Source organism: Lissotriton vulgaris, chromosome 2_1 (assembly GCF_964263255.1).
Source record: "Lissotriton vulgaris chromosome 2_1, aLisVul1.2, whole genome shotgun sequence".
In the NCBI taxonomy this organism is placed as follows: domain Eukaryota; kingdom Metazoa; phylum Chordata; class Amphibia; order Caudata; family Salamandridae; genus Lissotriton; species Lissotriton vulgaris.
This window is the reverse complement of record NC_141687.1, coordinates 1,574,417,637-1,574,442,478: the sequence shown is the minus strand read 5'-3', so window position 1 is coordinate 1,574,442,478 and position 24,842 is coordinate 1,574,417,637.

Sequence of the window (24,842 nt, the reverse complement as noted above, 5' to 3'; positions counted from 1 at the left end):
AACAGTGGAGCGTATTTAGTTTTTTAATGTACATGTTTATGAAACGATTACACAAATGAAACATTTGTGAGTTTTAAATTTCCGGAGAAGTATAATTCACCAATAGTTTTCTCTGTAGATGTTTTTCCATTAACAATCCCAGTTCCATCACCCGCCCAGGATATTAAGGTGTTTACTGTTTTTGTTGCGATGTATATATTTATAAGTTATTAAAGTGTTATAATCCTACTACTTTGTCGGAAGGCTATATATTTTTAATGTGACACATAATTGTGAAGACTTTGATGTACAAAAAGGCATCCCTGGAATCTTCCGCTTCAGGCTCGGTCTCACACACCCTCACAGTGAGAATCCCCTCCCCAATCACAATACAGAATGGTTATCAGATAGTAGGAACGCGTGTGGTGTGACGGATCTCATCGGGTGGGGGCCTTGATCTACTGTAACTCCTTTGAAGAGGGGTGATTCTGTACAGTTGAGGCCATAAACTACATCCGCAGGGCTACGTGATAGCCTGGGACTGGCCTGGACAATCAGACACAAAGGAAGAGGAATGTCAGAGGGTGCGGTAGTGAATAGGGTGAAAGGGTGGTGTCGGGCGGGCACAGGGTGTGATTCTCAGGGAGGAGCAGCGCAGATGGGGGAGGTTTATGGCCCATGCATAAGACAGAGAGCGGGGGTGACCAGTGCGTGGGGGAGATGCTTGCGAGGGTGGGGAGCCATGCTGAGGATCGGCAGCGTGCAGAGAGTGGGTCTGGTCAAGGCATCTCAAATGGCTGCCGTGCACTACAAAAGTGTGACATTGGAAAAAAAAGCAAGATGGCGCAGACAATGTTTATCAATACGAATTAATTTATAACAATTATTTTTAACAATATATTTACTCGCAGTGACAAAATGGCGGTCAACACTTCCTGATTTCCTTCGAATCAAACGTTAACAGACATCACGATCGGCGGCGTGCAGAGAGTGGGTCTGGTCAAGGCATCTAAAATGGCTGCCGTGCACGACAAAAGTGTGGCATTGGAAAAAAAGCAAGATGGCGCAGACAATGTTTATCAATACGGATTAATTTATAACAAATATTTTGAACAATATATTTACTCGCAGTGTCAAAATGGCGGTCAACACTTCCTGATTTCCTTCGAATCGAACGTTAACAGACGTCACGCAGCAAAAAAAAAAAACGCTCACACGCAGCCGCTGGAAGACAAGTATCAACATATATGAGCCTCCTCAGCCACCCTCAAAAACATAGGGGGTCAGGATACGTCTCCCGTACCCCCTTATACCCATTTCACACATAGTTTTTCCTCCATCTTGTAATTTAATTAAAATGAAACACACAATGGCGAATTCCCGTTTCGCGACCCGGTTCACGAACCGGAAAGCGCTTCTACCGCAAAAAAATCAATTTTTTTTATTTGCCCCACGGGACCCTTTAATAACCCCAACATCATTCCTAGGGGGTCAAGAAGGGTCTACCTTGCCCCCTTTCATTAAATTCCCCCTTCGTTTTTCTCCTCCTCTTGTCTCTCGATCCTACCGAGAGACAAGATGGCAGCCGCTCCGGACTGTTTAGAATGTTGACAGACACCAGAGAGTCAATCAGCTTCGCTACGCAAAGTTCCGTAACGCGAAAAGTACGCGAACCGGATCGCTACCCGGGACGCTGTCACAGATATATACATTTTTTAAAACGTTAATTTCTCAAAATCCACTGGAGCACATATATTGAGACCCAGCAAAGGCACATCGGGCTAACAGTCCCTACAATTTTGCCAAGTTTCGTGCAAATCCATTCAGCCGTTCGAGCTAAAAGTGAGGCCAAACGCCCTATGGAAAACTCAATGTTAAAAACGCATTTTGGGACCCCCCTTTTTTCTCGGCCCCCCTTTGACGAAACCCCCGCAAATTTTCAGGGGCTGCTCAGAAACAAAATGTGCCATTTTCCTGAAAATTTCAGCCGATTCCGTCCGCAAACGCCAAAGTTATTAGACATAGAATTTTCAAAAGTTACATAGAGAAAAAATCCTAACTATATATACCTACTGGCGACCGCCAGTAGGTAATATATATATATATATATATATATATATATATATATATATATATATATATATATATATATATATATATATATATATATATATATATATATATATATATATATATATATATATAGTGTCATCAGTGATGTCATGAGTGATGTCACTGACCATGTCATGAGTGATGTAAATTGTGATGTCATCAGCAGTGCATTGCAGGCGCGCAAGTTATAGTGAGTCCAACTAACTATAACGTGGGAATTTCAATGGTTTTATGTCAGTAAAATTTCCAGGTAACTATAACTGGTGTAAAACCTATGGTTTTTTCAGTGAATTTAATAGGTTTTTTAAATGCTAATTCCTAACTATAACTGGTGTGAAACCTATGGTTTTTTCAGTGAATTTCAAAGGTTTTTTTAATGCTAATTCCTTTCTATATCGAGTTTCTAACCTTTTTTTTTTACAATTTGCTGTTTTGTGTAAGTATTCATTTTTGATTTTTTTTATATAATTTTTTTCTTTTTGCGCTCTGTGTGCGCGCTCCGGTAAGCTCTCCGGTAAGCTCTCCAGTAAGCTTTCCGGTATGCTCACCGGTAAGCTCACCGGAAAGCACACCCAGAGCGCTACTTTCGTTCGTGAAAAAAAATATGAATGAAAAGTTAATAATAATGCAAAACATTTCGTACCATACAAATAAAATCAGGTTTTTTTTATAAGGAAAATGATTATGCATTTCCGTAAAAGTTTGATGACTTCACTTCGGCGCGCAACGTAAGCGCCCTCGGAAGCGCCTACGTTCGCGCCGCGTATACGCCCCCGGAAGCGCCTACGTTCACGCCATGTATGCGCCCCGGAAGCGCCTATGTTCGCGCTGCGTGTGCGCACCCAGAAGCGCTCCGGAGCGCGTAGCGTAAGCGCGTCGGGTCATGTGACCTTAAAATAACACTTTTCATTGGTTGCTAACAGTTTTTTTTACAAAGAATGAAATCCCCACCCATTTCCTTCACTTCTTCTTTCACTTTTGTGACTCCAAGACCTGCCTTTTTGCTCCTGGATATTTCTTGGTTTTACAATGGCTGCCAGACAATCCAGCAGTGAGGATGTCCCAGAATTCATCAATGAAGAGCCTCCTCAACGAAAAGTTAAGGAACATTTCATTTGGAAATTTTTTGAAATCCCACCTGGACAAAAAAAGGTAAATGCTCCATAAGTGCAGTGCAGGAACTGCAAAGAAGAGCTGTCACGAGGTAACCCTTTGAAAAAGTACTCTTTTGGGAACTTCACAATGATCCGGCATGTGGAGAGGAAGCACCCCTAAAATTTTGCCCGGGAAAGTGTTAGGGCTCTGGCACAAGAGGTTCCCAGTGATGGGGCCTCTACATCCACTGGAGGAGCAACTTCTTCTGGGAGGGGGCAATCACAGGAGCAGGTGCCAAAAATTCAACCTGCATTTAACCATGGTGTCCTCAGATGCAGATACTGCAATCAACTCCTCACCTATGGGGAGCAAAGTGTCCAGCTCATGGTTCGAGCATTGGAGAACCATCGCTGCCCTTCCCACCCCTATTTTTTTTTTTTTTTTTTGCTCCTGTTGAGCAGTTTCCATTCCCTGTTTTTGTTCCTGTTTAGAAAAAAGAAGAAAACGAAAAGTTCTTTTCAGAACTACCTCCAATTCTCATCAAAGAGCTATATTCTTAAAAAAATGAAAAAGAGTAAGTGAAATAGAGTGCATTGATAATGGAAAGGAGAATGAGTAAGAAAGAACAGAAAGGTATGAGAGGAAAAAGGAAGTGAAGTAGGAGGACTGAAAGAAGGTGAGTGTTAGGAAACAAAGTTATGAGAAGAAGAGTGAATACGGGGAATGTTGATATTCAATGAAAATGTTGAAAAGGAACAGGAGTGTTGAAGGATAAGAAAAGATGCATTGCTGGAGTTGAAGGTAGAAGGCCTCATTTATGAAGCCATGCGTCACTTTAACGCCACCAAAGCATCACTTTTTGTGACACAACAGTCCAATAAAAAATGCACCTTATTTATTCATATTTACAAAGTGGCGTTTCTAGGTAAATACATCACTTTGTAAACCCCTGTGTCACATTATTCCTACGTCAGGTGTAATGTATGCAAAAGGGACGTATTGACGCAAGAAAGGGTCGTAGAGGTGACACAGTGAATAAACTGGAGGCCTGATTTCTGAAAAGTGACGCTTCGCTACGTGAAAACAGCGATGCATCACTTTTCTGGGCGCACTCCTTATGACATTACAGATATGTCATATTTAATTTATGACTAATCAATTCGCAAGGAGTTACAGATACGTCAGTATTTCTGCCGTATCTGTAAACACAAAATTGACACATTACTGGAGTGCGTCACAAAAGTGACGCAACTCCAGTAATGCGTCCTTTCACATGGGGAAAGCACCATGTGAAAGGTCTTGCGTCAGTCTTACACCTGCTGTGACGCAGGCGCAAGATTTTGACGCAACAGCATCCTAAAAGTGACGCAGTGAAATCTCATAGATTTCACTGCGTCACTATTACAAAGCTTTTTGCGGAGGAACACCCCCTCTGCATACATTATACCTGACACAGGTATAATGTGGCGCAGGGTTTTAAAAAGTGACCCATCTACCTAGATACGTCACTTTTTAAATATAGCGCAACGAGGTGCATTTTTTTACACCGCTTGTGCGATGCGTCACTTTTCTGTGCGCACTCCTTATGACATTCCAGATGTGTTATATTTAATGTATGACGAATCATGTCGCAAGGAGTTATAGATACCTCAGTATTTCTGACATATCTGTAAACACAAAAGTGACGCATTGCTGGAGTGCGTCACAAAAGTGACGCAACTCGAGTAATGCGTCCTTTCACATGGGGAAAGCACCATGTGAAAGGTCTTGCATCAGTCTTACACCTGCTGTGAGGCAGGCGCAAGATTTTGACGCAACAGCATCCTAAAAGTGACGCAGTGAAATCTCATAGATTTCACTGCGTCGCTATAACCAAGCTTTTTGCGGGGGAACGCCCCCTCTGCATACATTATACCTGACGCAGATATAATGTGGCACAGGGTTTTAAAAAGAGACCCATCTACCTAGATGGGTCACTTTTTAAATATAGCGCAACGAGGCGCATTTTTTTACACCGCTGGTGCGATGAGTCACTTTTCTGTGCACACTCCTTACGACATTCCAGATGTGTCATATTTAATGTATGACAAATCATGTCGCAAGGAGTTACAGATACGTCAGTATTTCTGACGTATCTGTAAGCACAAAAGTGACGCATTACTGGCGTGCGTCACAAAAGTGACGCAACTCCAGTAATGCGTCCTTTCACATGGGGAAAGCACCATGTGAAAGGTCTTGCGTCAGTCTTACACCTGCTGTGGGGCAGGCGCAATATTTTGACGCAACAGCATCCTAAAAGTGACGCAGTGAAATCTCATAGATTTCACTGCATCGCTATTACCAAGCTTTTTGCAAGGGAACGCCCCCTCTGCATACATTATACCTGACGCAGGTATAATGTGGCGCAGGGTTTTAAAAAGTGACCCATCTACCTAGATGCGTCACTTTTTAAATATAGCGCAACGAGGCGCATTTTTTTACACCGCTGGTGCGATGCGTCACTTTTCTGTGCACACTCCTTACGACATTCCAGATGTGTCATATTTAATGTATGACGAATCATGTCGCAAGGAGTTACAGATACGTCAGTATTTCTGACGTATCTGTAAACACAAAAGTGACGCATTACTGGAGTGCGTCTCAAAAGTGACGCAACTCCAGTAATGCGTCCTTTCACATGGGGAAAGCACCATGTGAAAGGTCTTGCGTCAGTCTTACACCTGCTGTGAGGCAGGCGCAAGATTTTGACGCAACAGCATCCTAAAAGTGACGCAGTGAAATCTCATAGATTTCACTGCGTCGCTATTAACAAGCTTTTTGCGGGGAACGCCCCCTCTGCATACATTATACCTGACGCAGGTATAATGTGGCGCAGGGATTTAAAAAGTGACCCATCTACCTAGATGCGTCACTTTTTGAATATAGCGTAACAAGGCGCATTTTTTTACACCGCTGGTGCGTCACAAAAAGTGACGCACAGGCGGCGCAAAACTGGCAGCGCAAGGACTTCATAAATATGGTCCTGGATTTTCCCCTTACTTCGCTCCCCGGTGCGCTTCCCGGTGCGCGTACCGGGCGCTCCCCCCGCGCAAATCGAAAAAAAATATATTTTTTAAATGCCTCGCGGGACCCTATTTTAGCCCCCACATTAAACCTAGGGGGACGGGAGGGGGTCTACCCTGCCCCCTTATGGTCAATTCCCCCCTTTGTTTTTGCCACCTCGTGTGTCTCGATTTTACCGAGACACAAGATGGCGGCTGCTCCAGACTGTTTTGAATGTTTACAGACACCCAAGAGCCAATCAGTTTTCTGCGCGCAAGTCGCGTGGCGCGCCCGGTGCGCTCCCCGGTGCGCGTACCGGGGCGCGCCTATAGATATATATATTTTTTTTAACCTAAATTACTCAAAATCCACTGGAGCACATATCTTGAGACATAGCAAAGGCACATCGGACTACTAGTACCTACAATTTTGCCAAGTTTGGTGTAAATCCATTCAGCCGTTCGAGCTAAAAGTGAAATCGACCGCTCTATGGAAATTAACATGGGGAAAACGCGTTTTGAGACCTCCTTTTATCTCGGCCCCCGCTTGACGAACCCCCCCTGGTGCCAAAGTTATTCCGAATAGAATTTTGAGATTTAACATTGAAAAAAATCCTAACTAAAACTACCTACTGGCAACCACCAGTAGGTAATATATATATATATATATATTCACTGAAAAAACCATTGGCTATAGACCATATATAGTTAGGGATTAGCATTTTCAAAACCTTAATTTACTCGCACAAAACCATAGAAATTCGCATATATAGTTAGTTGCAATAACTATATATCGCGCACCCGCAATCCACTGATGATGATGTCACATATTACATCATTCATGACATGGTCAGTGACATCACTGATGACATCACTGATGACATCTCAAATGACATCACTGATGACATCTCAAATGACATCACTGATGACATCACTGATGACAACATCCAGTGACTGTATGTTTCTGTAAAGTTAAAATATGTCTTACATATTGAAGAATGAGTGGATGTATAAGTATTTGGATGAAGGATTTAGTAGGTGCATGACGGACTGTATGAGAGAATGATTAAATGTGTCTCACTGAGTGCATGGGTTAGTGCCTAAACTGTCTTAATTTGTGCATCATTATTTCTGTAGTTCTGTAAACTGCTGCATGTGTTGATCAGTAGCTATATGAGTAACTATATGGGTTATTGATTGGTTGCCCACATATTTGTATGGAAAAGTGAGTGTGTGTGTGGGGGTGGCTGGGAGGTATGCGACTCTGTGCATAGATGTGTGAGCAGTTGATTCAGTAGATGTATGGGTTGAAAAGTGCATGTGGAAACAGTTATATGGACGGTTGACTATCTGCATGAGTGTATTGGTGAGTGATTGGATTTCTCAGTGCTACATGTCAAAGTAAGTACATATGTAAAACACAGTACATGTAAGAGTTGACATATATAAATAACTGTGCATAAGAGTCAGTGAATGTGTGAGTGGCTGTATGGATCATTGTGAACTTGTATCAGTGATTGTATAAGAGAGTAAATATGTGTTAGTAGATGTTTGATTAAGTAAGGTGTGTATAACTGTATAGTTGAGGAAATGGAGGTGTGATTGATTCTTTGCATGACTGACTAGGTGTGTGAGTAACTCCATGGATGAGTGACAGTCTGTGAGTGTCTGTTTACACTGATTGTATCTAAGGTTATATTAGAGTCTGAGGAGGTTTATCGTATTATCACATGAATGATATCATCAGTGATGTGATCAGTAATGTCAAATGAGATGTTATCAGTGATTTCATCAGTGATGTCATTTGAGATGTCATCAGTGATGTCATCAGTGATGTCATTTGAGATGTCATCAGTGATGTCATCAGTGATGTCACTGACCATGTCATGAATGATGTAATATGTGACATCATCAGCAGTGGATTGCGGGTGCGCGATATATAGTTATTGCAACTAACTATATATGCGAATTTCTATGGTTTTGTACGAGTAAATTAAGGTTTTGTAAATGCTAATCCCTAACTATATATGGTCTATAACCAATGGTTTTTTCAGTGAATTTTCATGGTTTTGTAAATGCAAATTCCTAACTATATATGGTCTATAACCTATGGTTTTTTCAGTGAATTTCATTGGTTTTTTAAACGCTAATATCTATAGCTGTAAAATATATTCTTTATTACGTGACGTATCACGTAGCCACGTGAGACGCCTCATGACGCGTCGCATAAACGTGACGTATCGTCTCTGCAGCGCAAACAAAACCTGTAACATAAGCGCGCCAGAGCACGCTTACAGATATATATATATATTTTTTTAACCTTAATTAGACAAAATCCACACGTGCACATATCTTGAGGCCTTGCAAAGGCACAACAAACAAACAGTCCCTACAATTTTGCCAAGTTTGGTGGAAATCTATTCCTTTAAATTTTATTTTACTGTTTCTCATGGTTTTCCCCTTGTTACGCTTACCGGAACGCTACCAGGTACGCAAACCGGACGCTCCAAAAACACAAGATGTCGGACTCCCGTTACGCTGCCGGTTAGCTGCCCGGTTGGCGTACCGGGAAGCGCCTCTACCGCAAAAAATCGCAATTTTCTTTTTTTTTCTTTTGCCCCGCGGGGCACTTTAATATCCCCCTCATCAATCCTAGGGGGTCAGGAGGGGTCTACCTTGCCCCCTTTCCTTCATTTCCCCCTTCGTTTTTCACCACCTCTTGTCTCTCGATCCTACCGAGAGACAAGATGGCGGCCGCTCCGGACTGTTTACAATGTTGACAGCCAATCTACTTCTACTCAGACTCCCGTTACGCTGCCGGTTAGCTGCCCAGTTAGCTGCCCGGTTCGCGTACCGGGACGCGCCTCTGCTGCGAAAAATCGCTTTTTTTTTTTTTTTGCCCCGCGGGCCACTTTAATATCCCCCTCATCAATCCTAGTGGGTCAGGAGGGGTCTACCTTGCCCCCTTTCCTTCATTTCCCCCTTTGTTTTTCACCACCTCTTGTCTCTCGATCCTACCGAGAGACAAGATGGAGGCCGCTCCAGACTGTTTACAATGTTGACAGCCAATCAGCTTCTCCTCAGACTCCTGTTACGCTGCCGGTTAGCTGCCCGGTTAGCTGCCCGGTTCACGTACCGATTTGCGCCTCTACGACAAAAAATCGCAATTTTTTTTTTTTTTTTTGGCCCCGCGGGGCACTTTAATATCCCCCTCATCAATCCTAGGGGGTCAGAAGAGGTCTACCTTGCCCCCTTTCCTTCATTTCCCCCTTCGTTTTGGCCTCCTCTTGTCTCTCGATCCTACCGAGAGACAAGATGGCGGCCGCTCCGGACTGTTTAGAATGTTGACAGACACCGGAGAGCCAATCAGCTTCGCTTCGCAAAGCTCCGTTACTCAAAAGTACGCGAACTGGTGCGCTATCGGGTACGCTGTCACAGATATATCTGTTTTTTTTAAACGTTAATTTCTCAAAATCCACTGGAGCACATATATTGAGACCCAGCAAAGGCACATCGGGCTAACAGTCCCTACAATTTTGGAAATTGCAAATCCATTCAGCCGTTCGAGCTAAAAGTGAGGCCAAACGCCCTATGGAAAAATGAATGGGAAAAACGCGTTTTGAAACCCCCCATTTTTCTTAGCCCCCCCTTCACGGAACCCCACCAAATTTTCAGGGGCTGCTCAGAAACATAATGTGCCATTTTCCTGAAAATCGCAGCCGATTCCGTCCACAAACGCCAAAGTTATTAGACATAGAATTTTCAAAAGTTCCATAGAGAAAAAATCCTAACTATATATACCTACTGGCTATCGCCAGTAGGTAATGTATATATATATATATATATATATATATATATCAAACACACCGTCATTTTTCTCGCGCTCTGGACCAACTCCAGCCAGGAAGAAAGCCAACGGACACGGACCAGATGTAGTGCTCCAAATTTTTATTTCAGGTGCAGTAGAAGTCTCATGACGTTTTGGCTCGCAAGAACCTTGTTCACATTGTTCATATTGCTCCAAACTCGCCTTTGCTTCAATTCCAAACTCGAACAGGTAAATAAACACCCATGGAGCAGCAACGGAGGTGTGTGTGTTTTTTGCGATCTGAGAGCACCCTTATTTTTGGAACTTTGGAATATATATATATATATACATATATATAAATATATATATATATATTTATTCACAGAAAAAAACATAGGTTTCAGGGGTGTTGCAGTTAGTTGGAAATTTCACTCATACAAAACCATTGAAGTCCCCCCGTTATAGTCAGTTCAGCTACCTATAACTCGCAAGCCCGCAATGCACTGCTGATGACGTCACATATTACATCACTCATGACATGGTTAGTGACATCACTCATGACATCACTGATGACATCTCAAATGATCTCACTGATGACATCACTGATGACATCATCCAGTGAATGTGTGTTTTTCTGAAAATTATGTATATCTCATGGTCGATGGAAGAATAAATAGGTAAATAAGTATCTAAATTGATGATTTTATTGATTGTATAACTGGCTGATTAAGTGTATCTTAGTGTATACAGGGGTTAGTGAGGAATGTTTAAATATATAAATATCTGTATTAGTCTCTCACTTTGGGGCCGATTCTGATCTCGGTTGGGCAGCCCTAGGAGACGTGTCAGTAGCCTTACCTTACGGCTGAACCGTACCAGGAGCGGGACCGTCCAGGCGAGGAAGTACGATGCAGACAAGTGCCAAATTCCCGACCGACATGCACGCTCCGACTCCATCCACAATCGCCGTCCGAGCCTGACCCGGAAACACTCAATTTGCACCCCACAACGCCATAAACACTGCTACTTCTGGCCGGTCAAGTATGATGCGCAGTTCCTACATTCCAAACGGGTAGCCACGTACAGCACGTCACAGCACCAGGAAGAGCTGCATATCAACTCCGATTCGCGACATTAACCCCTTCCACACATTTGAAACGGAGAAGCTAGCAATGAATCGTGGTGAGGCATGAATACAATCGCGCAGGTAATACCAGTCCTGTACATATATGACCGGATCAGGAACAGACGCGGACGGCGCAGACTGTAAGTCTGACACCCACCCTACAAACAAAACCCAGGGGGTACACATCCTGTCCACCATCCTGTCCACCAGTTGCTTTTTGCATGCACAACTTAATTGCCTGTCAATTTGTTACCTATTGGGACATTGTGTTTTATATATACCCCACCCATAGGGGAATGTTTCCTATCACTAATGCCAAGCCACCCATATGTGTCATGTGCTCTATCACTGATGCCACCCCACCCATAGGGGCATGCTACCACAACTGTGGGGCACAACTCTGATGGGTGGGTGCTGGAACCACTTCAGTGGGCAGGTCAGGTGTAGTGTGCATGGTCCCCACTGCAGTGCCCATGTCAGACTGGGTGGTCATGGACTCCACTGCAGTGCCTAACCCCTTGGGAGTGGAAAGGGGTTCAGGTGAGGTTGGCAGGACAGCTGGGGGGCCACGGTCCCCACAATAGTTGCATTCACAGACAGACTGGTGGTGGTGTCAGTGGAAGAGCAAGTGGGAGTTGGGGAGGACCTGAGCTGTGGGCGGAGGAACCGGGACAGGGAGTGGCGGGGGAACCTGTGGTGTGCTGAACTGGGGGATGGAGGAAGGAGACTGTGCAATGGAGCTTGGGGTGGGGGTGAGGTCTTGCTCTCTCGGTACGGGGTGACTTGCGGGTGGGGGCCTCAATCTGCCTACGCCTGGGGGAGGGTGTCCGGGTGTGAGGGGTACTCTTCTCTGTGTGTGGGGACTTCTTCTTTCCCCTGTAGTCTGGATCTGTTGGATCTGTGGGGAAGAAGCCTAGGTCACACAGGAAAAGCCTCTTAGGAGATGGGGTTGCAGGTGAGGCAAGGGAAGGGCTCTTGGAGGGAGAGGCATCTGAGGACTGTGGAGTGCTTGTGTGTTTGGGACCTATCCCCTGTGTGTTTGGTATCAGTACCCTGACTTTGCTTGCGTGCACATTTTGACTTATGTTTGGGTGATTGTGTGCTGTCTCTGTCTGTATGTTTGGGTGATCGTGCTGGTGTGTGTGTGCTGGGTACAGGTAGGGTGATAGGAGTTGTTTGGGCAGAGGCTTAAGGGGTCAGGGACTGCTGGAGGAGGGATACTGCTGCCGTCAGGGAGGAGGCCATGGGCTGATTGGACCTCTGTAGGGCAGACATGCCCTATGAGATGCCCTCCATGAACGACACCAGTTGTATCAACAGACTGGTGTGTGCATGGAGGACACTCAGCGTTGATATCTGCCCTACATGGATCTGTTTAAACAGGTCCACCGACTCCACACTCAGGGCAGCAGGGGACACAGGGGCAGGGGGTGCAGTGGCAGGAAGGAGACATGCTCTTGATCATGGGAGCTGCCACAAACTTCTGGGATGGGAGCCGAGGGGAGGGTGGTGGTGGCGGGAACAGCCTCACAAACTGTGCTTTGATGGCTGCTGACACCTGCCCCCAGAAGGGAGTCATCCTCCAAGCTGCTGTGGTCCTCAGCTGAGGTGGATGGTGCTGAGGACTCCTCAGTGTGGCTCCCCTCACCCTTCGTACCCCTGGGTCCCTCCGACTCCTCAGTTGCTGGCCCAGGCTCGCTGTTCGGCTTCTCCTGTTCCATGGCGCTGTCTTCTGTGCCCGTGGATGTATTTGCATATAAGTAGGAAAAGAAGGACCACATTAGTCACCTGCACTGTCTGCACACAACACTGTCAATACACCACATTACAGGTCATTACAGGCCATGAACTGGCATCCTTAGCTGATATTTGCTCAAAATGCACACACAGCCATGGCACCCATATCCCTCCTGGACCTGTAGCCATATGTCTGTTGCATACTGGCTGATAATACCCAAAAGTGCACCCATGCACACACATGCACCACATACACACTTGTTGTACATAAAAATGACCATGTAGAAGTACATTACTATTGACATACATCACATCACATGTCAATCACTCAGTGCAGGTGTCTGGATGAATGTATGCCCAGACTCACATTTCACAATCTTGTGATGCCTAGCAGCACAACACTCAAGGATGTCCTTACGTCCTGAAAGTTAATTACACAATGGGGTGCATGGAGCACCTCTGACTCCAATGCAGGATACCTCTTCTCAAGTCAATGCCCTGGCACAGACATGCAGGGTAAGTCAGTCTTCACTGTCAGATGTCATGGGGCAATGCATCCGGACATCATCAGTCTGCACTGCGTCACATTCATAGGTCATGCCCATTCCAAACACTGCAGCTGACAAGTGCACCAGTCTGGCCTCCGCCACACACTGTTCTTGGACTCTGATGAACCTACATCACTCAAATGTTACATATGAGTTACTGCAAACACAACTACCTGAACATGAGCACCTGACAGTCTACTGCTAATGACACAATGGTATGTGAACAGCAAACATATGGCCCTGATACCACCACGGGCACAGGAACAGACATACCGCACCGGAAACATTTCCACTCTATCAATGCTCTGGAGGTATTTCTGGCGGACATGGTGATTACACATGTGTGTGTACGTTTTTCTTGCTTCGGCGCACGATGCGTATATCTTGAAGAGGAGTTACATACTGTTGATGATGTCACAGATGCCAAACCAGCGTGCCTGGCTTGTTGGTGTGTACTGTTCATCATTGTGTGTCTCTTGCAATTTTGTCTCCCACCCCCTTACAATAATTGACTAATGTGTGATTCTTTGTATGTAGGTGACTCTGGATACCCCAACATGCTGTGGTTTCTGACACCACTGAGAAACCCTGTGACAGCATCAGAGATGCGCTAGAACGAGGCACATGGCAGAGCCAGGTGAGTTATTGAGAGTACATTTGGTCTCCTGAAAAGCCACTTCCGCTGCCTGGACAAGACAGGAGGTGCCCTCCCATAGGATCCTGCTAAGGTGTGCAAGATCATCATTGTCTGTTGCATGCTCCACAACATGGCTGTGCGCAAGAAGGTGCCTCTCATCCTGGATGATGACGACCAACATCCACCACCTGTGGAGGATCCTGGCCTGGGCCACGAGGCCAGTGATGATGATGATGAGGGTGACGTCTGCACACAGCTCATCAACAACTTCTTCAGCTGAATGTGAGTTCACAGGATTGTCATGTCAATGTCCTGAGTTAGCCTGTGATGTGTTTGTACAGCTCAGTTGCTGTTTCAGTTTGTCCGTGTGGTACTTGACTGGATGTGTGCAGTGATGTATCCTGTCAGATGGTCTGTAGTCCACAATGGTGTTGAAATTCTGATTTGTTACTGTGTAGGTTTCTTATGATATCTTTATTGAATTTCCATCCTATTCTGGTGTGCTACTGACTGTGTCTCATTTCTGTCCCCCCCAAGGTACTTTGGCAGTCGCTTGGTCAAGTCTGACACCGACAAACTGAATCCAATGCCAGGGTGGGACTTCTAGTATGCCATCATGTGATGTGCCTGACACCCCTGAAGCGCCATTTGACGACACTTGGTGACCGTGTGTCCACTATCATGTTGGTCAGTCCGATTTCCGAACGGAATCGGAATCGCACCCTTTGTGTATGAGTGGCTGCATGGGTTCGAAAGTAGCAACATGAGTGTCTATATAGGTTATTACTTGGTTTTTTGAGTATCAGTATGAGTGTCTCGTATGTGTATGTGTATGTGTATAGTGCGTATAGTATGTGTATAGTGTTTTGTATCAGTATGGTTCATTGGGGGTATTATGTAATACATAGATGCATGGATGACTGTTTGTATGTCTTGAAGACAGCATGTGTGCCGGACTGCATGGGTTGATGAGTGTGTGTATGGGTGTGTTAGTGAGTGATTGACTATCTCAATAGTGGATTCATGAGTACCCACATATGTTTTAAACTAGTATATGTGAGTTTTGGTGCATATAAGTGAGAATATGTGAGAGTGAGAGATTGGAAGAGTTCCTATATAAAGAAGTGATTGTTTAAGAGAGTAAGTATGTGTATGTTTCTGTAGAAGTAAGTAATGTGGTGTGTGTATAACTGTATATGCATCTAAATGGATGTTTGATTCTTTATTAGCATGAGTGACTATGCGTGTGGGTAACTCTATGAATGAGTTGCGGTGTGTAACAGGATGTATAGGCGTATTAGTACAGTTAATTTGTGAGTACATGTATGAGTGACTATATAGGACTGTTGGTGAATGAGTGGATATGTGTGTAGATCTTGGAATTACTGAATAGTTTGTTGCAACTGGTATTGGTATATCCATTTTTTTGAACATTTTAGTTTCTATTTTTGAATGTATGTATCAAAGGTTATATTAGTTTGAGAAGAGGTCTGCCACTCTATCACAAGGATGATGTCATCAGGGATGTCATTTGAGATGTCATCAGTGATGTCATGAGTGACACACTGACCATGTCATGAGTGATTTATTGTATTGTAATTGCATTTATATACGCTTACTACCCCTGACGAGGCGTCGAAGTGCTTTTTCGGCAAGAAGCACGCTACTCCGGGACCCATAGAGGATTAGTGTTGAATTAGTATAGTGAAACATGCAAGTACATTTTAAGTGGTGGATAGGTTAGTCAGTTAATTGAATTTGGAATGATAGCAGAAGGATAGAGGAGGACAAAGGTTTGTATTTATATAGTGCTTGTTGATGCACGCTATTCAGGAAGCCTACAAAGGATTAGTGGTGAATTAATATGGTGAAATATGAAGTAATTTCAGTGGTGGATATTAGTCAGTTAATTGGAGTGAGAAGGATAGCAGAGGGATAAAAGGGGAAGAAAGATTTGCATTCATATTGCACTTGTTACCCCTGATGGGTGTTGAAGCACTTTTCTGGCGAGTAGTATGCCACTCCGGAACTCATAAAGGATTACTGTTGAAAATTAGTATAGTAAAAAATATGAAGCAATTTGAGTAGTGGATATGTTATTCAGTTATTTGGGTAGTATATTAGTATAGTTTAATATGGAATTTGAGTAGTGAACATGCTAGTCTGTTAATTTCGATTGAAAAGGATAGTGGAGGGTTAAAAGAGTGCAGTATTTATTTATTTATTTAGGTTGTAGCAGTAGGAGGAGGCTTTTGGATGAGTAAAAAGGAGTTTTGGAGGGGAGGACTCGGAGGGAAGAGTTTAGAAAGGTTTATTTTAGGGGATCAGTATAGTAAAAGATGATGCAAGGAGGGGCAGAGTAGGAGAGTCTAGAATGGGCTATTTTGGCAATCATAGTAGTGGTACGGGGTTTGGGATAAAAGAGAGAGTGGATGGAGAGGATATATTGATAAATGTATACAATGAGAGATAGGGTAGTGCATTGGAAAGAGTAGTAGAAGAAGTTTGAGATGAGTCAGAAGGTTGGGCTAGAAGATATACTAAGCGAAGTATAGGCTGAGAAATAGGGTACTGCATTGGAAATGCTAAATTAGAAGAACATGATAAACATATGGATCTTTTATTACATTGAAAGTATAGATACATAAAGGAGGTAAGTATATGTAGATTAAAGATATTGATTGAGGCACAGGATGAGAAATAGGGTAGTGCATTGTATATGCTTTTTCAGGGGAAAAGTAACAGATACACCGATCCAAGTACATGGAAGGTACATAGATGCACAATGGAAGTATGTACATGTAGACCAAATATGATTTTTATTTATTTATTTATTATTATAATTATTATTTTCTCAACCACATCATGATTTTACCTGTTTATCAAAGTAATACACAAAGATAGGTACATATCTGTAGTGAAAAAAATGGTTGTATACAGAGGGATATGCTGTAAATTTCTGTTTGCGTATGGTGCTTTTGTGGTGAAGAGCCAAACCTTGAGTAGTTTTCTGAAGAGGTAGAAGAGTGATGAGTATTGTGTGGGTTTGTAGCAGGTGTGTTTTTAGTGCTGGTATTAGGATAGCAATCGTGTAGCGGTTCTATATCGTGTTCCTCATCCAGCATGCTAAGAAGGCATTTTGATGTGTCTGCATGTGTATGTGTTTGAGATGGTGTTTGAGAGTGAGTTGGAGTGCTTTATAGCTTTTGTGGTGTAACATTGTTTTGAAGTAGACATGGGGAAGCAAAGTAGTGAGGTGTGGCATGTTGCTAATAGTTTTTGTGTGTGTTTAAGGCGGAAGGTGTATGAGTCAGGGGAGGTGTTGCAGCATGTGGGTCATGTAGTAATGTTCTACGGATGAGAGGCAGTTAGAAGAGAGGTGCTGTATTGCTGTATCTTTGTTAGGTGTCTTGAAGAGTGAAAGCTTGGCATTGGAGTTTGTTCCTTCGTGTGGTTTGAAAGGTGGGTATATGTTTGTATTTTGTGACGGTAAGTATTATGAGGTGTTGCTCTTTGAAGATCTTGTTGTGCTGGTGTGTGTGATATGTTTTGCTTTTGAGGAGTAGTGAAAAAGGGTGCTGATATATATGTTTCATGCAATGGATTTGGTTGTGTATTATTGTTTGTGAGAGGAGGTTGTGACATAGAGGGGTGGTGATGTGTTTATGAGTAGAGTGTATGTTGTGTGTAGGAGGGAATGAAGTAGAGGTGAGAGTGTTTATCTTAGACTAGAGAGAGAAAGGCTCAATCCACACTTTGGACTTCAGCAGGCACAAAGACCCCCAGGGCAAAAAAATCATTTTATTTTAAATTGCGGGATGAGCGATGGATCCGCGGATCTGGCCGCAAAAATAAAAAAAATCAAAGCGCGGGCTCCTGCCCACCAGGTACCTCCAGTAAGCACCACAGAGCTGCGTTGGAGAGAGGTTAAAAAGGGGTGTGGCCTCTGAAAAACCTCTCTGCAAGGCAGCTCCCTGACGCATACTTGAGGTACCTGGTGGGCTTGCTGGCCCCCAGGGACCCTCTGGATTGAAGAGGAATTAATTCCCCAACTTAAAACGCGTCACAGGGCAAGTTTGCACACATATCACCTCAGGCCTGCCCCCTTCCTTCACCACTGTGCAAATGTGACCCCTGGTGAGTTGTAAGTTGGGAAATTAATTCCCCAACTTAAAACGTGCCACAGGGTGTGTTTGCAAACATGTCACCTCAGGCCCCACCACCCTCCCTTCACCACTGTGCAAACGCACCCTGTGGTGCATTTTGAGTTGGGAGATAAAGTCCCCTTGCCTCCTGAGGGTCCCTGGGAGCCAACTATCCATCCAGGTACCTCAAGTATGCGCCAGGGAGCTGCCTTGCAGAGATGTGCTCAGAGGCCATGCCCCTTTTTACACCTCTCTGCAACGCAGCTCTGTGGTACTTATATCATATGTACTCATATACTTATACAACCTGTTACACACTGCCACTCATCCATAGAGTTACTCACACACATAGTCACACATGCAAACAAAGTATCAAACATCCATTTACTTGCATATAGTTATACACACACCACCACACTTACTTCTACAGCAACTTAAACATACTTACTCCTAAACCATCACTTTAAAAAACACATAGTTATTTATGCAGAAACTCTTCCAATATTTCACTCTCACATATACTCACTTATAAACACAAATACTGACATATACTAGTTTAAAACATGTGTAGTTACTCATAAAGACACTATTGAGACTGTCATTCACTCACTAACACACCCATACACACACTCATCCACCCATACAGTCCTGCACCCATACTGTCTTCAACACATACAAACAGTGACTTACTCATTCATGCATCTATGAACTAAGTAAAACCTCCAGCAAACCACACAGACACTCACAAACTCATACTGATTCCCAGAAAAAACAACTAATAACCCATATAGACACTCATGTAGCTACTCACCAACACATGCAGTCATTTATACACAAAGTGAGAGACTGATGCAGAGATTTACATATTTAACCATTACTTGCTAACCCATGAATTCACTAAGATACACTTAGTCGGTTATACAATCAATTTTACAAACAAAATGATCCATTTAGACACTTATATACCCATTTATTCTTCCATCAAACTTATACATATATAAAACATATTTAATTTTCAGAAAAACACACATTCACTGGATGATGTCATCAGTGATGTCATTTAAGATGTCATGAGTGATGTCATGAGTGATGTCACTGACCATCGCATGAGTGATGTAATATGTGACGTCATCAGCAGTGCATTGCGGGCGCGCAAGTTATAGTTAGCTGAACTAACTATAACGGGGGAATTTCTATGGTTTTGTACAAGTGAAATGTCCAAATAACTATAACGCCCCTGAAACCTATGGTTTTTTCAGTGAATTTCTAAGGCTTTTTAAAGGCTCATTTCTAACTATAACGTATAATTACTGGTGGTTGACAGTGGTAACTCTAGTTAGGACATCCTAGTTTCCAAAGGAAGAACATTTTTTGTTTTGAAAACATTTGACGAATCTTCACACAGTTTTCAAACCTAAAATGATGCTCAGTTGAGCTGTAGTGTTGAACATTTCAGGGTGATTCGTCAAGCAGGGCCCGAGTAAACGGGGGTCCCAAAACATGTTTTTCCCAAATGAATTCCCATAGCGATTATGAACATGACTTCAGCCCAAACCGCTGGACAGAATTACATCACATTTGCCAGAAAGCTGTCTCTTGGCCCAGAAAGTATGCTTATTGTGAATTGCTGTAAATCCATTCAGTAGTTTTAGAGACATTAACCAAAACCCAAATGTGTATATCTGCTAGCGCAGACCCTCTGTGGATCTACTTGTGGTGAATCCGTGGCTCCGTATACCAAAGGAAGGTCCTGATTGGCTGGCCGCAACTAAATAGAAAAGTTGCAGCTGCCATTTAATTTATTGGACACGGTTGCAGGAGCATGTATTGTGAATGAAGGGGTCAAGTTGAACGTGTGCTGACCCTTTGTTTGTGTTAAAAATGAGGTGTAAGTATGTGTACTGGGCAATAAAAGGCCTCCAGAACTTTTTATGTCGCTCACGAGATCTGTGGAGCCATCACAGGGCTCAGAACTGCCCACAAATAAAACCACAAACCTCACCATGAAGTTACATGGGGAGCGTGCTGAGCATTGCAGAGAATTTGCGGCTTCATGAAAACAAACACCCAAATTGGGTTTCTTCGCAGGGAACATGTGAAGGATTAAAGAAATACTGACCATTTATAAATGGTATAACAAAAAAGAAAGATGAAAGAGCACATGGTGAGGGGTAGCAGTTTTACCTGCTTTTCTACAGAGAGAGGAGGTGCTTTGCAGGAGTTCTGACTGGAGATTTAGAATAAAAATGGATGTTACTGATCCAGCGGAAGGCCAGGGATAAATACTTCACAAACAAATATTCAATGGAGCCCATACACATTTACCCATAAATCACTTAAGTTCTGTTTAGTTAAGTTTCCGTAATTTCAAACAATTTAGAACAATATTTAATAACTAACTAATTGTTCACAGATCAACACTCTGGTTGATGGACCATTAGATGAGTTAGCTGACGGTGATATTAATAGGTATACAATCAGTTCATAGATCTCAATGAAATAACCACAGACTCTGTGTAAGATTCATAAGTTTTATCTAAGATTTCAGTCATAAATTGAATGCTCATTAATACAATTTCACAGAGCAAACTCCATCATTCTTCACATGGGAGAGAACATTTTATTTGGCAAATGCAACCAATGACACAAACTCATTCAACAAAATCAATGCAGAAGAGTGGATAGATGAAGAGACAGAAGGTTCAAAACAAAAATACATTTGCAAAAGAATATGGACATTTTGACACAAAATAATATTTACCTATTCGAAATACTGAAAAACCACCCCTCTGGCCAAAGGACTGGTGGGGGTCCGCTGAATTAGAATCAGGAGGCAAAGACTATAGGACAGGACCAGGACAGATGCTTACTAGACTTCTTTACAAACCAGATGCATCATGGCGCATCCCTCTCTTACAGTCTCTACCTGCTCGATGTTTTTCCAGAATCTTCAAATCTAATCAAGCTGTCATTCAGATCTGAATCTTCCCAGTCTGCTCTCTTCTCTCGCTTTCTTGATCTTGATTGACTCAGATTCTCTCTTTCTTTCTCTCCAGCAGCTCGATCTGTCTTGACCTCTCTAATATTCTATGTCACTCTAGGTATAGTCTTCATTTCAACATGTCCCACCCTCAATAGTTGCAAATGACAATAAAATACAGTATATGATTGGACAGGGCTTGCCTCAAAGACCGAGGTAATGGTTTGGAATGATAGAGATTGTGGCACAGAGTTTCGGCTCTCTCCAAGTTTGTGTTACTTGGGTCTGAACATCATTAAAGACATTAATAAAATTGCCATAACCAACTTTGCTGCTGTCGCAAGGGAATGCCGTAAACTCATGCAATCTTGGTCACATCTCCCTTTATCCTTGTTGGGGCGAGTTAATTAGTCATGATGACTATCCTGCCTAAGGTGTCATTTCTTTTTAACACTATTCCCCTTTTTTTTGATTAGTTAGTTATATCTAAGTTACAGGGGCATATAACGTCTTTTATTTGGGATTGCATTGAAGAAGCTCAGGTGCCGCAGGGAGAAGGGAGGCTAAGCAGCTCCTACAAATGTATGCATGGGCGTTCCAACTTATTCATGCTCGAATGTTGTTAAAGATGCCCATAGATCATGGGGTTGATAGCATGTTCTCAGCCATGCTTAAGGTTGAAGCAGTAGCGCAGTCAAGTTTTTTTTTTAAAATTTGGAGACCCAAAGTTTTTTAAGAAAATCAAATTGAAGGTATTACAGGGGATGGCAAAAATGTGGTCTAAGGTGAGGAACTCAATAAAGCTTGGATACTTCTCTAGTAGGGCCCCAAGCTGTGGGGATCTCCTGGAAATCCAGAGTGGCTAGAAGATAGTCTAGCTGCTCCTCTGCGGGATGGTGGGCTGGAGATATGGTGAGATATTTTGGTGGAAGGAACCTGTTGCCATGGGAAGTCTTAAAAGGGAAGACAGGATTAAATGTTTCCAAATTTCAGTATATTCAGATTGTTAGTTGGACACATTCATATACCTCGTAAGCCTCAGCTCAAAGTAGAGCTCCAGTTGAGGCTGGCAACCAGTTGAGACTCTACTTTTGGACAAACCATCTGGCAAAAAAGAGGTATCCCTGTGGTACAATTTGATACAAGAGGAGTCTGACGGGGAATTCCAGCTACCCGAGTTGTTGTGGGGCTCTTCTCTTGCCTGCTATAACCTAAAAGATTGGTGGTCTACATCATTTAAGGTCCTATGGGATATTGTGAAGCCCGCATGGTTGCATAGGAAGAACAATAGTTACTTACCTGTAAACAGGTGTTTCTCCATTATTGGTGTCTTTCATAGATTCACATGCCTGAATCATTCCCCGTCGTCGGAGTGGGAGTCCCACGGTTCATAAAAAAGTAATAGTATGCCAAAATATATAGCAAATACCAGTTATACTAAACCAGGAAGTAAAGTAGCCCCAGCTACAGTAGAAAAACTTCCACATTAGTGACCATCCCTGTCATTTTGTATAGCCCAAACTGCAGCCAATCAGGCGACAGCACCCACCAGAAGGTTCTCCCCAGAGGCTCAGGCTGTCAGATTTTCTCGCACGGAGTGATAGTAAAGTAATGTATCCTAAGAGCCTCTGAAGGGGAGGTGGGCGGGTGCATGTGAATCTATGAAAGACACCAATACTGGAGAACCACCTGTTTACAGGTAAGTAACTTTTGTTCTTCTCCAGTATTAGGGGTGTCTTTCATAGATTCACATGCCTGAATCAGAGTAGATAGCAGTAAATATCCTTGCTAGGCAGACGCCATAGTAACCCAGCTTGTAAAACTGTGCACATTATCATGAAATATATAAAATGCATTAAAATAGCCCGAAGCATGATAAAATGCATCTAGTGAAGAAAGTTCACACTGAAAACGGTATCATAAGCGTCTGACTGCAGGAAAAAAGGAGGTGGGAACAGAGGCTCACCTTAGTCGAAAAGATTACATAGAACTGCTTGACACATGTAAACATCGGTCTAACTGGCTGCAACCCACAGTAGTGATTGGTGAAAGCATGCCTGCTAACCTAGGTTGTCGCTTCGCCGATGTGCTGGAGAAGAACTCCAGCAAACAAAGCAGTTGAGGAAGACAGTGCCCTGGCAGAGTGCACTCTAGGGGCTGCTAGCAAAGCTGTTGAACTTGTGCATGGCAAAAAATTGATTGAAGCAGAGATCCATAATGCAACTGTTCGCCAAGATCCTGTTGGGTTTTAACTAATCGTACCCTAGTTAATAACTAATTGATCGGATCTGCGAAATCGAACTATCCCATGTAAATAGGACATTTGAAACTTCTCCTAATATCAAGTGTATGCAAAACCCATTTGTTGATAATGGTGGAGGAAAAGATGCCTTTAAATTAACATTCTTGTTCCGAAAGAAATTCCGGAGGCACTGTAAGTATGAATTCCGGAGCAACGCGAACCACCACAGAGTCATAGTGAACTGTATGAAAGGGCTGAAGAACCGATAAAACCTGAACCTAACTGACTCTAATGGAGGAATGTCAAAGCCATTAAAAAGAAAATGATACCTTTCAAGTAAGTGAATTTAGATCATCACTGAGGATAGGATCAAAGGATAGCACATGAACTGCGCTATTACCACATTGAGATGTCTCGATGGTAATGGACGAATTGGCGTAGAAAAAACATTCTGAAAATTCCTTTGAAGGATTGATTTATATTTCTTGAAGAATAAAAAGATGTGGTCCCATCTCGTCGGCATCTGGAACTGCTGCCAATAAAAAACTATCAGAGTTGCATGAGGCAATCCTGAACTTACCAGCTAAATGTTTCTGTTTTAGGAGTAAAAGGATGAAGTCCAGCCAAACAATATCAGACACCACAAAAACATTTCCATTTGAGACCGTGTCCCTGTTATGGCGAACACCTCCTTGCAATCCGCAGGGATTTTTAGATGGCCGAACCAAAGGTACTCAGGGGCCAGGCCCCTGACCTCAAAGATGGCGGTTCGGGGTGATAAACCTGGCCGCTCTGGAAGAAAAAACAGACCCGGAGGTGGACACGACCGAATTGGTTCGCACTCCGACTGGAAAAAAGAGAAACTCAGTAAACCAGTTTTGGCGAAGCCCTCAGGGGTAAAGAGGAACCCTCGACACCACTCCATCTTGTTCTTCCGCAGAACTTTGAGACCCAAAGGTATCGGTGGAAAATGGAAGCAGATTGAGATCAGTTGGACGACAAACGCATTTCCCTGTAAATCTTTGTGTGGATGCCTCCACCGTCCTTCGAAGAAAAACTCACTCGAGAGTGGAAATTGTCGTCCTGCTGAGAGTGCCTGCCAGACTGTTTCTTGTACCAGGAACATGCAATCGTCAGAAAGTTGAGTGTGCGTTGTATCGCTCATGCCCATAGATCACAGGCTTCCTGAGGCAACAGAACTGAGCTAGCCCTTTGTGTTTAGTGACATAGTGCATACCAGTTGTATTGTCTATGCGCCACAATACAGTTGTCTCCTTGAAATTATTGCGCAACAAAATTGGAGGGCAAAGAAGATGGCTCTTCGCTCAGCAGAATGATGTACCAAGCCCCTCATTTGAGGGCTCCATTTCTCGTAAACCTTCAGCCCCTAAA